This window comes from Lutjanus erythropterus, chromosome 11 (assembly GCF_056507025.1).
Source record: "Lutjanus erythropterus isolate fLutEry1 chromosome 11, fLutEry1.hap2, whole genome shotgun sequence".
Lineage (NCBI taxonomy): Eukaryota > Metazoa > Chordata > Actinopteri > Lutjaniformes > Lutjanidae > Lutjanus > Lutjanus erythropterus.
The window spans coordinates 397,250-413,381 of record NC_139327.1 but is presented as its reverse complement, the minus strand read 5'-3'; positions in this window follow the sequence as shown (position 1 = coordinate 413,381).

The window sequence follows — 16,132 nt, the reverse complement described above, 5'->3', positions numbered from 1 at the left end:
TTCACTTGCTCCGGGCTGTGTGTGACAAAATCTCACGGGATCTTTGCTTGTTACTGGAAAAAAACAGAGGAGCCATGACTTGTAAAAGTCAGTTGGTTGTCCCATAGTACAGGTGAGAGTTTACTAGGCCGATTGAAGTGTCATGGCTAAATATTTACCTGATTTGGAGAATGTAGATGAGATCTTTGATTTCAGTGGCTGCCAGTATTTATTTGAGCCCGAGTATACGGATGAGGAGTTTGAGTTCCTACAAACAAAGAGCGGATGAGGATAGAGAGAAAGGGGCAACGGGCAGACGAGGATGAAGCAGCTGCTGCATGTCTGTGAATCTGTGAAGACTGATTGTGCTCCTGTGAATGCTGTGACTCTATGCCCACAGAGGAAGAATGTCTGTGTTGTAACGAGTGGGACCTGTTGCCCAGTATTTATGGTCTTGATGTGTCCAGGGATGATAGAGAAACTACCCAACGCTGTGTAACCACTGTGGTGGGAAAATTATTCACCAAACTGGTCACTGTTGTTCCTCTTAGTTATTTCTCATGTTCTGTCAGGCACTAACTGGTTACTGGTCCTTGAACACACAGCTGTTTTCCCTTTGGAAGAACAACTTCTGATAACACAATCACATCCCGACTCTCCCGATAAGCACTTCAGGTCCATCCTGACCCAACCTCCTTCATCTCCTAACCCTGTAAGACAGATTTACATTCTTGACTTGATTATCAGTTCCTTTTACACTTTGAGTGTGACTGTGTACTGATCCTTTGCAAAGCTCGATTAAAACACCACAAAGACAATCTTGGTCATGGGGTCTGTCTTAATTTTCAGATTCTCCACCACACCACCTTACAGGATTTCCGCCCTCTGACCAGCAGAGCAGTGCTGGATACCTTCTTTCATGTGCCCAAAATAAATTGGAGGAGGCAACCAAAACCACAGGGACCAAATGGTCAACTATCCATTGAGTAAGTATAAATAATATGTCTTCATGCATGTAATATCTGTACCTAGAATTGTTTGACAGATGCACCTTTTCTGTTGCATGCATTAGTTTGCCCTCAGACATTTCTAAATCATCTTAACCCTTTCCTTTCATCCAGCCAGGACAGACTTGCAGCCTATCATGTGGTGCTGGAGTGGGCTGTCAGAGGAGAACGTCTTGTTTGTGGTAACAGAAGAGTGCTGCCAAGCTGGATCATCACTGCTATCAGAAGCAAGTACCTGTCCCCCACTGGCACTTACAGCAGGTTCAAGGAGGCACATGTTCAGAACACATCTACCGATGAATGACTTTTCAATAATTGTACTCTTGACTGCACTGCTGAGCAGTCTACAAACTGTTCCAGTCTTTAGAGACACTAGCAGAGCCTGCATAAATCTTGCACACTGTAAGTATTTACAGTACAAAATCATCCACTCCAAATATGCAGGGGTGGACAGTAAGAAAGTACATTTACTTGAGTACTGTACTTTACTTGAGTATTTGTTTTTCTGGAAACAAATATTGTACTCTTGTATGATTGTACCACATTTCTAGAAAGGTTGTCATTACTTTGAAGTCAGCTGTTGTTGTTTCTTCTTTTCTAAAATGCGACTGGCCCCATGCTGTGTTCCTCACAGAAGGAAACCAAGTACAGTACCCACTCTTAACTGGGATTGATGCAAAAGCAGAAATGCGTCATCCAGGCACTCTGTAACAAGCCCTAGCAAGCACTCCCTCTTTCATTCCAACAAAACTCAGTAATGATGACGGCAGGAGAAAGACTAAATTAAATCTCAAGATGTTGTTAGAATTAGAAAAAGAGAAATAAGAGACAGGAATCGTCATTTAGAAGATGTACAGCAGGATGTACAGCATTGGTAATACCACCCCAATTAGTCCTGCCAGGGTATTAACAACTTTTGCCCAGAAATCTAGAATCCCTGGACATTTTCATACAACATGAATAAAGGAGCCAACAGTTCTGTGGGAACAGAAAGAACAGTATGGGTCAGGGGCTAGTCCTATTTGATGCCTAATTCTCGGTTTAAAGGGGAACTATTATGCTTTTCCTCTTTTTTGACCTATAAATGTTGTCACAATGTCGGATACTCGTGTTAAACGATTCCAAAGCGTCAAATAATGAGGTTCATGCATTTGGAAGTGAGCCCTGCAAGCTGTTTTGGATGGCTCTGCATGCTGTGTTTTACTGTCTTTTTTAACAGTGTAGTAACATTGATGTTAATGCGTGCCAGACTTAATTATATGGTCATACCCAGGCATATGCTCTAGGCCTGCCCGCTCCCCCGCTCTGCTTCGGAAGTTACATCGCTGTGCGCTGCTCTGCTGTCTACAACGATTTCACAGTGTTAGCACGTTGAGCAATGGCTCCCAGAAAATGTTTGTTCGGGTGTGAGGGAAAGTTACCTTTGTTTAGCTTTCCTAAAGAGGCAAGCACCAGGCAGAAGTGGATTAGAGTTGCTTTTTCCCGGCCAGCAAAAGAAAAATACCTCCGTGTTTGTCTGTCTACGGTACGTCACAGGGGACTGTTTTGTCAACATGGGCCAGTACGAAGCTGGATTAGCCAGTAGCCGGGCTCAGCAGCGCTCGCCAGCCCTTCGGAAGTCCTCGGGAGTGCGACAAATCACAATGGAGTGGGCTCGGCGGGAGGCGTATATGGAGCAGGGCCATGGGGGTGAAGTAAATTACACAGACCGTTTTCGCGGTACGTAGAAAATACAAGGAAGAGATGCAGCGAGAGGCACAGCGTCCCGAAGATCTACAAAGCTTTCTGTGCGGGCGATCGTGTGTAGCTGCTCTATAGGAGTCCAGAAATCAAATACAAAGGCCCGAAAATGAATATAATAGGTCCCCTTTAAGGTATGCTCTACGACAAAATTTCAAATGTATATATACTGATGGTTTGGGTTTTAGGAGGCATCAGCAACGTTATTCCAAATTACAACCCATTTCAGTTCTTGTTCCACCTCAGCTATGTCTCTCCCCCAAGCCAAGCAAGTTTAATTTGTCATATATATAAGCCACTATTCATCTGGAGCACACTGTATCCAACTTAAAATAGGATGTTCTTGTAAGGCTGATTCCCACTGAACTTTATAGGCTTAACAAACTGACCCTAAAAGAGAATGTTTGTCAATATTGTATGGAACTTAAGGATTGTGCTTGCCCCATTAATATCTTGTTGTAATACCTTTATCTTCCCAGGCTTTGTTAGTAAAAGGTTTCCCCTGTTGCAGATTCAACTTATTACTAAAAAATGACGAAGCGAGACTCTTGATTCAAATTAGACGTTCTTTAGTGAATAAAAAAAAAAGGAAACATACATTTAGCGTGCGCTACACGAGAGGCACAGCATGGCTGCCTAGCAACAACAACAATGATGTCATCACGTCGCGTCCACACTTTTTCCTAGAGCATCCTGGGTACTGAAGTCCATTACATCTAAGTCTAAATCAAATGAACTGAAAAAATGCAGTCCCTTATTAAACTACATTCTAACTGTTTATGAATATTAACAGTAACTTATATTTTAATTTATTAATCCTTACAAATAATATATTCCCTCAAAATAAATTCTCAACATCCTCCCCCCCGATAAACTATAGTTTATCTAAATTTCCAAAGGATACAACAGCTGGATAGGTCTCCGCAGAACAGTCCCTGAACTTGTGCGAACTGCACATGACCTCACGAGGCCATCACGACCTGGAAACAGTTCCTCAATTCTTCCTAGCCTCCAGCTCTGCCTTGGTGTGTTATCCTCTCCGATGAGCGCAACATCCCCCACCTTCAGCAGAGAAGGCTGTGGGGTGTCACAGCGATGTGCTGACTTCAAATCCAGCAAATATTCTCTCCGCCATCTGTTCCAGAAGTTGGTCATAAGTCTCTGTCTGTATCGCCACCTACGTGTCATCTCCTCCTTGCTTCCTGTTGGATGGTTAATGTCAGCTGGAAATGGCTTAGGGGGCAGGGAGGTCAGTCTCTGACCCACCAGGAAGTGTGCAGGTGACAGTGGCTGTGGCTCATCCACATCATTGTGCACGTAAGTAAGTGGCCTTGAGTTTATTATGGCCTCAGCTTCAGTTAGAATGGTACACATTTCTTCAAAGTTGAGTTTAGCTCTGCCAAGCACCTTTCTGAGAATAATTTTGACTGACCTTACAAGCCTTTCCCAGAATCCGCCCCACCAGGCTGCTCTTTCAGCGATGAACCGCCAGGTGATGCCCTTCTCTGAGAAGAACTCCTGTAGCTGAGGGTCTTTGATGCCTTTCCAGAGCTCCTTCAAATCCTGATCAGCTCTCTTGAAAGTCTTGGCGTTATCTGAGTAGATCACCTTGCATAATCCTCTTCTTGAGATGAATCTTAGCTATCTGAGCTAGCAGAAAATTCTCAGTGGATAGATCTGAGACCAGCTCTAAGTGCACTGCTCTGGTTACAGCACAAGTGAACAGTGCTATGTATGACTTTGTCATGGAGCTCTGTGACTTCACATAGAGTGGCCCTGTGAAGTCTACACCTGTGATCTCAAATGGTGGTGACTCTGTTATTTTGTCCCTTGGCAGTGGTGCAGTAGTCTGTTGTCCCGCCCTTGCCTTGAATTTTTTACAAAGTACACATCTTGACACAACTCTCTTGACTACCTGCCGTGCCCTCAAAATCCAATATTTCTCTCTAGTTCGCACTAAAGTGTCTCGTACCCCTGCATGCATTATGTTCTCATGTTGATACTGCACCAACATTTCTGTATATCTGTGGTCGTTGGGCAGAATCCATGGGTGCTTTTCTCTGTAAGAAAGGTCAGAATGCTGGAGCCTTCCTCCCACACTGAGCAACTCATCTTCATCCAGAAATGGTTTTAGCTCTCTTATTCTGGAGTCAGTGTCGGGGCATTTTCCTGCCTTCAGCAGATCAATTTCTGAGCTGAAACGTTGGATCTGAATCACCTTTATCCAATGCTTCCCTGCTTCATTCAGCTCTTCTGCTGTCAGTTCACCCCTTAATTTTGTGCTTGAGCGGGTGTTGGTAATAAACCTCTTCACCCAGGCCGTCACTCTGAGCACTGTTTTTAGTTTACTGTACTTCTCTAGACATAACACAGGTTTTAAGAAATCTGTGTCTTGATTAACAACCTGTACAGCAATCTGGTATTTTGATCTGAGTTCAGAGTTTGCCTCGTCTTCTTGAACATCGTCCTGATTGCTTTCCAACTGATCAGGTGACATCAGAACACAAGGTCCATTCCACCACAATACGCTCTGCTTTAGCTCCTGCACTGTTAGGCCTCTGGTGGGAAGGTCAGCTGGGTTCATTTTCCCTTTGCAGTGGGACCATGACTGTGGGTCAGTTAAGGACTGGATGTCTGTCACTCTGTTTGCGACAAACTGTTTCCACTTGTGAGCAGAACTGTGAATCCAGTGTAGCACTATCATTGAGTCTGTCCATAGTCTGAGCTGTGTCTTGTCTAGTTGCAGTGCTTTCATGAGGGTGCTCCCCAGCCTGGCCGCTATTACAGCTTCTATCAGCTCCAGACGTGGCAGTGTCATCTTTTGAGTGGAGCCACTCTGGACTTGGATGCAACCAAGCTTATGGTCACTTCTCCATCCTTTGTTTCTCCCTGCAGATAAGCAACTGCACTGTAAGCCCTTTCACTTGAGTCACAGAATACATGGTTTTTAAATCATGACCATTCTGATGCATGTGTGTTTTGTACCACCGTGGGATTGACAGCTGGTGCAATTGAGGGAGCCCTCTCTCCCACATCTCCTGGAACAAGCACTTTATTCTGATGGTGAAGGGGGTCAAGAATCCCAGAGGGTCAAAAATGCGAGCAGAAGACTGCAGAACACTTCGTTTTGTATTCTGTCTTTCTTTCAGAATATCAAGCAGCCTGCTGAGGTCGAACACAAAATCATCAGTGACTGGTCTCCACACCAAGCCCAAAACCTTCAGCACTGACCCGCATGTTTCTGGTTGTGCAGTGCAATCCATCAAGCTTTCCTGCCATTTTTCTTTGAGCTCAGGAGAGTTTGTCATCCATTTACATAACTCCATGCCTGCGGCAGACATAATGTTCTTAGCTGTAGTTGTCACTGCATGGGCCTCTGTCACCTCACTTGCACTTGAAATAAAGTCATCCACATACAAGGAGGAGCTAATGATTTCCACCACTTGTGGGTGTTCTAACTCAATTGTCTCAAATGCTTCCTTATGGTAGCTGCCAGTAGGAATGGGCTTGATGAAGCTCCAAACACCACTCTTGTCATTCTGAGTATGCGCAGCTTCTCATCCTTGTCCTCTGTGGGTGGGCCTGTGAACCACAGAAATCTTACAGCATCCCGGTCTCTTTGTGAGAGTGAGATCTGCAGAAATGCTTTCTTGATGTCTGCCATGTATGCAATTTCATGTAGTCTGAACTTGATCAAAACACTCAACAGATCTGGATTCAGGTTAGGACCTGTTAAGAGACAATCATTTAGGGAGGGACTTCCATCTTCGTGGGATGAAGCATCAAACACAACCCGCAGTTTTGTTGTCACTTTGTCCTCCCTCAGTACAGCGTGATGAGGTAAGTAATATGTCTCACTGCTTGGTGGTGATGTATGCTCCATTGGCACATCCTCAGCCATTCCTTGTTTTAAGTAGTCCTCCACTACTTCATTGTATCTGCTGTAGAGCGTGACATCCTTCCTTAGTTTCCCTTTCAAGCTCTCCAGCCTCCTTTTTGCAATGCGATAATTGTCTCGAAGTGGAGGATGGTTCTGTCGCCATGGCATCTCCACTTGGTAACGCCCATCCTTGAATATGGAGGTTTCCTCAAACCGCTGCAATGCTTCTGCATCCTCTGGGCTCTCAGACTTCTCACTTGTGATGCCCAGAGACTCAAGCTCCCAGAATGCATGCAGCTGTTTGTCAAGCTGCACATTCTCACTGAGCTGAAGGTGCATACATGTTGTCTCTGTCATGCTGGACACTGCTACTGGGCCCTGTACTGCCCATTCGAAGGTGCTTTCTAGTGCCACCAGGCTCTCTGTCAGTCTTTCTACTCGGCCGGATACTATCTGCCAGTAGTAGTCTGAGCCAATTAGCACAGAAAGTTCAGGTTTGTCATCTCCAGTGAAGTCTGCGAGTTGGAGACCCCTCCTTTTCATCTCCCTCTGAATATGTTCACCAGGGACTTTCATCAATGCTGTACACACTTTAGGGGTCACAACTGCTTCTATTTCAATGCTCTGCTGTTTATCCCAGACATTCTCCAAGCTGAGCTTCACTATATTGCGCTTCACCGTCGTTGGAGCAGAGGAGCCAAATGTGTGAAGGGTGATTGTTCCTTGTTTGACGACAGGTAGCTGCAGTGCCTTCACCACATTCTCATGCACAAAACTCCCCTGGCTGCCTCCATCTAGCAAGCAGCGGACCATCTTCCTGCTTGTGGGCCCTACAACCCATGCCTTGACGGTTTGCAGCAACACAGTGTTCTCATTATCAGGCTTGCCCTTTTCTGCTTGGGGAATTACAGAAGAAATAACAGTGTCCATGTTGGCAGAAACAGCAGGTGGGGGTGCCTCATTTTTCTCACAAATGGCTGCATGATGTCTGCCTCCACATGTGGCACATGACATGCCCTTTAACCTGCAGAACCTTGCGATGTGTTTGGGTCCCAAACACACATAGCACCTGCCAAGCTTCTTTAGCCTTTCTTTACATGCTGACACCTGGTGGTCTGGACAGTTTTCAGATTTGTGTTCAGTACTATCACAGAACAGGCAGTTTTGTGTCTTCTGGCTGGCAGTGTGTAGTGCAGCTGTGGATGTCATGCTTGGTTTCTTTAGTTTCATGTCACTGGCTGAGTATGATTGGCTGCATGTTTTGTTAGTAGAATGGTTCCCTCTCTGGTTATATGATCTCATCATCTGCAACGCTCTCTCTCGGCTCTGAACCTCCTTCTGCAGGAACTTGAGCACATTAGGCACCTTCCACTCATTATCATCCCCCCTCTGACAGCTGTACTCAAGAGCCATTTCCTCTGGCATCATCTGGAGCAGTATTGGGCATAACATACCTCCATAGGTGTCTGATACCACTCCCAGCGACTCTAGGCTTCTGATCTGAATTTCACAGTCATCATATAACTGCCTCAATGCACTGACATCAGATGCTTTCTTCACAGGAGTGAGATTCAGTAGCTTTCGTTTACAATGAGATCCTTCCTTCCAAATCTGCTTTGGAGTATATCAACTGCAGCATCATAGTTACTGTCTGTCAGTGTGAGTCCTGCTACTGCCCTTGCAGCTGTTCCAGTGAGGTAGGTTTTCAGGTAGGTAAACTTCTCTCTTTTGCAAAGGGCATCATTGCTATGAATAGCAGTCTCAAACTGGTTCCAAAACTCCTGCCATAAACTTACATCTCCATTGAATTTCTCGATCATCAGTTTCAGCAGTCTCACAGTCGGGTTGCTGTGCTGTGAGCCGGCGGCGTTTGTGCTAGCATCACTTAGCCGAGCGGGCCGGGGGTTGTCATTGCTCACAGTCTCATGTGCTCTGATCACTCGGTGAGCCCGCGTCTTCATGCCGATGATGCGGTCTCTGTATTCCTCCCCGAGTTCGACCTCCGCCTCCACGTCTTCCAGCGAAGTGTTTTCCTCCACTACGCGGTCAAGCTCATGCAAGCTGTCCTCCTTTGCTGACAACACGGCCAGCATCTCTCGCACACGGCCAATGTCCGGGTCTTCCTTTGATAATTCAACATCAATCTGATTCAGCAGTCTCGTGGTGGAACTCCGTATTGTCCGACGCTTTCTTTTTAACCTTTCAGTACGGTGTTCCCCACTGTCCAGTCGCTCCTCGTGGTCTCTATCTTCGTCAGCCATAGTCTCCTGCTTCCCGGGTTTCGGCACCAAAAAATGTTGCAGATTCAACTTATTACTAAAAAATGACGAAGCGAGACTCTTGATTCAAATTAGACGTTCTTTAGTGAATAAAAAAAAAAGGAAACATACATTTAGCGTGCGCTACACGAGAGGCACAGCATGGCTGCCTAGCAACAACAACAATGATGTCATCACGTCGCGTCCACACTTTTTCCTAGAGCATCCTGGGTACTGAAGTCCATTACATCTAAGTCTAAATCAAATGAACTGAAAAAATGCAGTCCCTTATTAAACTACATTCTAACTGTTTATGAATATTAACAGTAACTTATATTTTAACTTATTAATCCTTACAAATAATATATTCCCTCAAAATAAATTCTCAACATCCCCCTAGATAAAAGGTCACCATTATTCCATAGCGGGGATGATTTACACCAAACACTTTTAACTTTGCTTTAAACACTTGTAGCATATGAGTTAAAATCGGATGTATTCTCTTCTTGGGCTGGCAGTAGTGATCTTGGGACACTGCAGACCCGATGGTCTGCAAGATGCAGTGTCTGGACAGGAATGTTAGCATCAATTTGTAGCACAATTAGCCACAACTTCAGCATCTTTTTTTTTTTGTTGTTGTTTTTTTTTTTGTTTTTAATCGATAAAGTGAAACTCTCAACTGCACTCAGGGACAACCAACTCCACTCTGACCGGCTCGCAGTCATGGTTCCTTTGTTTTCTTCTGGCAACACACTCAGATCCCATGAGATTTTGTCACACACAGCCTGGAGCAAGTGAAGGTTAAGAGATGTGCTTTGCATGCTGTTAACAGAGTTTACACTGGTGATCTGAGCTGGTCTGTGGTGGAAAAAAAGCACTTTCAATGCATGAACTTTTATAGGAGGCATTTACCCCCATATATACTGTTGTAACTTGTTTCGTGACTGCTGGCTGCATCTGCATCCCTCAATACTGGACCAATTTCAAAATGAGTTGTCCCCATCAATCATACACACACATACACATGGGGAAATTAGACCCAGGCTGAAAAATACTGAAGTTATCCTTTAAGAACTGAATACTTTGTAAGCCTAATTGTACTTCCTGTGTCCATGAATGCCATTTTGTGAGCCTGGCAGATGTGGGCATCCAGTGGAAATGAAATCAACTGTATCACCATGTAAGACTGTGAAAGCACTGTAATTGTGTGATCACTCTGCTGATGGAAAGTTGTAACAGACCAAAGTCTCCCTGTTATGATCACTTTCATTCCTGGCATCATAGTGTTATTGTTATTGTTGTTAAGGAAGATTTATCAGCCTTGTCTAGTTTTATTTTATCTTGTAAAGTACTTGGTAACATTAAAAAAGTGGTACATAAAAAAAAAGTTGATCATTATTATTGTTACATGAGCACGTCTCTCATGAGATCGACCACAAATGTTATCCCCGCACAGTCCAATCCATAGCGTTTTACTAACTCACTGTCACTCATCAGTTCTTTGTCATGTTCTCCTCTGCTTAAGAAACACTTAAGCCTCCTCCCTACTCTGACTGGAATCAAACCAGGGCCGCTGCAGTAAGGATGCAGTGTTTGCATATGTAACATGCGTAATTACAGTTGAGCTAATGAGGAATCCGAACATAGATTGACTTGAGATTCTTTTCAAATCTATTCTAGACATGCAAAATTTAAAATATATCTCCTAACAGTGAGATAAGCTGGTATAAAGCACTTCATTTTCCACTCAGGGGTTAGAAGCTAGTTTCCACATTACAGACATTAAAAATCATGTCTTATGTATTGAATAACATTACAGCTTGATTTTTTTGGCTTTAATAACAGGGCAGACTGAAGAATGTCATAGGACAGGTGGCAGAGAGAGAACAGATGACATGCAGCACATGTCCAAGGGCTGGAATGAAACCCTCTGCAGCAAGGAGTCTGCCTTTGCAAATAAAGCATGTGTTCTACCAGGTGAGCGACTAGATCTTGATCTTGAAGAGGGGTCTATGTATCATCCCTCCCAAACTGTATTTAACTTTGATAATTAGGATAAACAAATATACAATATATCATTATATATCGATATATCAAACAAACAACCAAACAAACAAACAAAAATAATAACAATGAAAAATCCACTTGCTTTTTTGGTCCATGTCCTCAAATCAGCAATTGAAATAGAAGTTAAACCAAAACCAGAAATGACTTTATTGTCACTTTAATTGTGTTATCTCTATTTTCTGATATGTTCAGGCATTGCTTATTCTGTTTCATTTCATTATAGCTAAAGGCACTGCTAAGATTAAACATATATCATTTGTTGAATTATGAATAAAACTATAGGCTAGATATTTTATTTTATATATTTACATATTTTTTTTAAATTAATGAGTCTAAAAACTTTTCACCACTCCACTTGTGCCACAGACCCCTGTTTGAGAACCACTGCCCCAGAATATCTATACGAATGAAAAAAAAAATCAATTCCTCTAAAACTTTGTAGGTGGCAGGAAATGGTAGCTGTATCTGTCTGACCCTTGAATAAAGAATTCTTATTTTTTTTTCTTTTCATGGTTGGTATTCTGCAAAAAAGCCAGAGTTTGCAGTGTTTTTATACATTTCTGCCCAGCCTTTCTTTTATAGCACCACATCATAAGGTGTGTGATGTATGTAATTCCTTGAGCTCATTAAACATATACTCCCTCTTGTGGCATAAAGGGACAACAACTTCTGTCTTAAGATGTGCTGTGCCTCAGGTTATTTATGTATTTACTGGGTAAAAATTACAGATTTATTTTTTAACTTATTTTTAATTTATTCTAGTTAACTCAGCTACACTGTAAGAAAACAATCTGTAGAGTAATGAATGATGTCCTGGCAAAAAAATTATCATTACATATTCTGTTAGGTTTGTGGACATTTCTTTCAACCCTAAAATGGAAAATTCTGTAGATTTACAGTATATCCCCTGGGCCGTTCATGGACACTTCTGTTAATCCTTAAGTAGACATTTCTGTAAAATAAAAGCACATCTAGAGCAGCATTTGCTGAAAATTTCTTCACCGCTTTAAAGTTCTAATCAAATATCAAATCTGTACAATTTTTATGGGCAGTTTCTTTGAAAGTGAAACGTAAATGGTGACTTACAACCACTTACATTTTCTGGTAAATACAATTGTATTTTCTTCCACGTTTTAGACCAACATCATGTTCTAATAATCTAAAATGAAAGACACCAGATTCGACCACCACAACAGAGTTCAAGGTCACTTGCTAGACTCTTCCATTCTGGTGGAACGATTGTCAGAGTCTCTCAGTCAGACTTGAACTTTGCTTCATGGGACTTATTCGTGTTGTTCTCTCATGACTAGATCCTTGCTTGTGTGTTGTATCAGCTCTCAGATGTACGTGACTTTAGATAAAAATGTCTGCTAAATTAAATTGTAAATTGTAAGTTGTGATGAAATAAATCTTTACACAGCGAATACAGCATCATGGTCCAATAAATCCACCACAATATAAAAATATTTTATGTCTACATCTGCTAGTGGGCCATCACAACGAGATGAGGAAAGATAATATATTAGTTCAGTCCAAGAGAATCTTGATATTGCCAACAAACTGCCAACTATTTTGATAATCTGTTAATTGCTTTGAGTAATTTTTTAAGAGAAAAAAAGTCAAAATTCTCTGATGCACTTTCTCAAATGTGAGAGTTGTTGTTGTGGTTTCTTTAACCCTTTATTACAGTTTACTAAATATCTTTGGGTTGTGGACAAAATAAAACATTTGACACCATAATTGTGCACTTCGGGAGACACTAAACAAAACCCTTTTTTTTTCACCATTTTCTGGCATTTCACAGACAAAACAACTACTTGATTAATTGAGAAGATATAATCAGCATTAATCAACAGTGGAAATAAGCGTTAGTTGCAACCCTAGTTTTAAACTTTGAAACAAGTGGAACTGTCTAAATGGAAAGAAAAACAACCGTGCAAGCATGAGACTATTTACACCATCACTACAGAACATTTCAGTGTTAGTGCCATTTTCTTGAACAGGACATGTAATGTTCTCTAGTTGGGCTATCTTATTCATTCAAGTGCTAAGTAATGGTTGTGGGACAAACTTAAATTGGCATGTTTCTGCAGCAATCCTTTCTTGTATCTTGCATTCATACATGACAACAATATTTCATGTAAAACTACAAAGAAAATGGTATAATCAGAGTTTGAGGGAAGAAGAAGGTGAAGAGGCAGAGCTCTATGCATGCTTGTGTGTGTGCTCCTGATACCTCTCTCGGTGTGAGCAAGGTACTGAGTACAGCCTTCTGTCTAACAGTCATGGAGGAATGTATTGCTGTTTCATCCCCTTATCACAGCTCTGTTGCATGTTTGGAAGATGGATGTATGGATGTATGGATGTATGTATAATATATATATTTGTAGTGGAGCCCCAGTATAAAGTGTTTGCAGGCCAAGATGATGTCTAAATTGAATCCATATTTTAATACTGGAGGACACTATCATAGTATAACAGTCAGTATAACAAGAAATAGAAGAATACAAGGGTGAGTACAGGAAGGGTTTCAATGATACCGGGTGAACAGAATTTGACTCCAAAATCAACCATGACGGAGGGCCCTCAATATCCCCATATTTGACCCAATAGTTCAAATTTCTTATGTTTGTTGCCTAATAATAGTACAGAAAGTTTGGTAACACCATTCCGCCCTGAGCTTTGGGCCTCTGTAAAACTTGTCGACGTAACCTTGGAGACTTCTTATTCCAAACAAAACCGAGAATAAGACTGTCCACTTTATGGAAAAATGAAAGAGGAAGAAATATCGGAATACATTGGAATAACTATAAAAAGTGCGGGAAAACATTCATTTTAATTGCATTGATTCTGGCAGCTACAGAAAGATTTAGTAGGGAGCACCGCTCAAAATCCTGTTTAATTTGTGTGAGCAGCAAGAACTTATATATATGCAACATTCTATATACTGTCTATTTGTCTGAGCCAGGAAAATATAACTCATAGCACATAAATTAAGCACATATGAAGACAAAGAGTTGTTGTCCGTTTATGACACGTTTATGAAATATACCCTTAAGTGTGCCCTTTCTATATTTTAAACCAAAATTGAAAAAAGGTCATTTTTACATCTAAATTACTTGAAAGATTACATTCTAATTAAATCTGAATCTGAATCTGAAATAATTTATATGAAAATTCTTACTACTAGTCCAACACGCATAAACCAGTATAAACCAGCATAAGCGAGTATTTTGTTTCGATATGATGTAAATATCTTTAATACATGTGTTTGTAATCTCCAAACATTAACTCTGTGTTTACCTTCATAGTTCAAAAAATAATACTTTGTCTCTATAATGTGTCCTGAAAACTGAAGAAACTCAGCCCTTTGCCTTTATATTTATCAAAGTTCATAGATTGCTTAGGATGGTTGGTTAGGATGTAATCTATAAAATTATTTTGGATTTAAAGATGAGCAATTTCACATTTTGGTTTATTATTTATAGGATATATTCCCTACTATGGTATGAAGGGGCAACACTCATGTCTTCATATATGCTATGCCTGAGTTCAATTCTCCTGGCTCTTATTTTGATAGAGCTTATTTAACTTCCGGGTCAACTGTCTGCCTTTCTGCTGTTTTCAAGTCAACAAGTAAGAAATAAAATTACACTGAAACTGATCCCTTTTTTTAGTATCATTATTTAGATTTTTACTCTTGTTTTTATGTCTGCTGGCAAAAAAAAAAAGAAAATTAGCTCTCTTTATCCATTTTTGTTTTCTGGTTCAAAGCACTAACTTGAGGGTATACTCCCTCTTGTGGCAAAAACAGGCAATAACTCAGGGTTTCATCTGTACAATGTGTGAGTATACCTATGAATTGCTGGCTAAAAATTACACATTTATTTTTCAGAGAGGAAACTGGTGCCCAGTGACTGTTTAGCTATCTCTGTTACATCTGAACATAAAACAATAAGTCCCTGAGTAAATGGGACAACACAACCTTCAAATACTATTTCTGTATTTGCTTTTAACTAATATCTTGCCTTTAACTTATAATATTTGTGCCTTTAGTGATGCTTTGCCTAACTGACACAAGCGATATATATATTATATATATTGATATCTTGTTTATTTAATGTAATTTCACTGTAGTTGAAGGCAAACACAGAATTAATGTTTGAAGGTTGCAATGTCCTGTTTGCTAAAACATACATGTATTGTTTTCCATTGTGATATGACTGACGGGAAGACTTGACACAGAAGTTAAAGTAACTTTATGAAAATAATATATATATATATATATATATATATATATATATATAAATATAATAAATATTCATTGGATATTGGTTAAAGGCAAATACAAAATTAATATTTGAAGGTTGTAATGTCCTAAAGCAGTAGTTCCCCAAAAATGAAAATTCACTGAGTGAAGATCTCCAGTTCACAAAACACTCCCGGGGTTTCTGTGGAAAACAGTGTTGCAGCCAAATCCAGTACAATTGAAGTGACCAATTTTAAAATGTTAAAAGAATACACACAAAACCCCCCACAAAATGTCTCATACTGCTCATGTGGTGTAATCCAAGTGTCCGTAAGTCGCGACATTAAAATTTGACCCAAAAAGATGCCATTTACACCATGTTTTTAGCCTAAATGTCAAGTGTAGCCTCTCAGACTGTAGCTGCTTGCACAGAGATAACTGAACAGTCATTGGACACCAGATTCCTCCTTGAAAAATAAATATGTAATTTTTAACCAGTAATTCATAGGTATACTCACACAATGTACAGATGAAACCCCAAATTGTTGCCTATTTCTGCCACAAGAGGTAGTATACCCTCAAGTTAGTGCTTTTAAGCCAACAAAGAAAAATTGGTAAAGGGAGCTAATTTTCTATTTTTACTGGCAGAAATAAAAACAAAAACAAATCCAAATAATTATTGTAAATTATACTGGTGTTATCTTATTTCTTACTTGTTGACTTGAAAACCGTTGAAAGGCAAACATCTGACCTGGAAGTTAAATTAGTTCTATCAAAATAAGAGCCAGGAGAATCGAGCTTATGAAGAGAAGAATGTTGCTCCTCAATACTACAGGAGGGAATATATGCTTCAAAGTGTGCCCTTTTTGGGTTTTAGCTTTAAACCTATGGAGCTATATTGGGGCCAAATGTTTTGAACTTGAAAAATAAAATTTGAAACTGTTTTGATCTT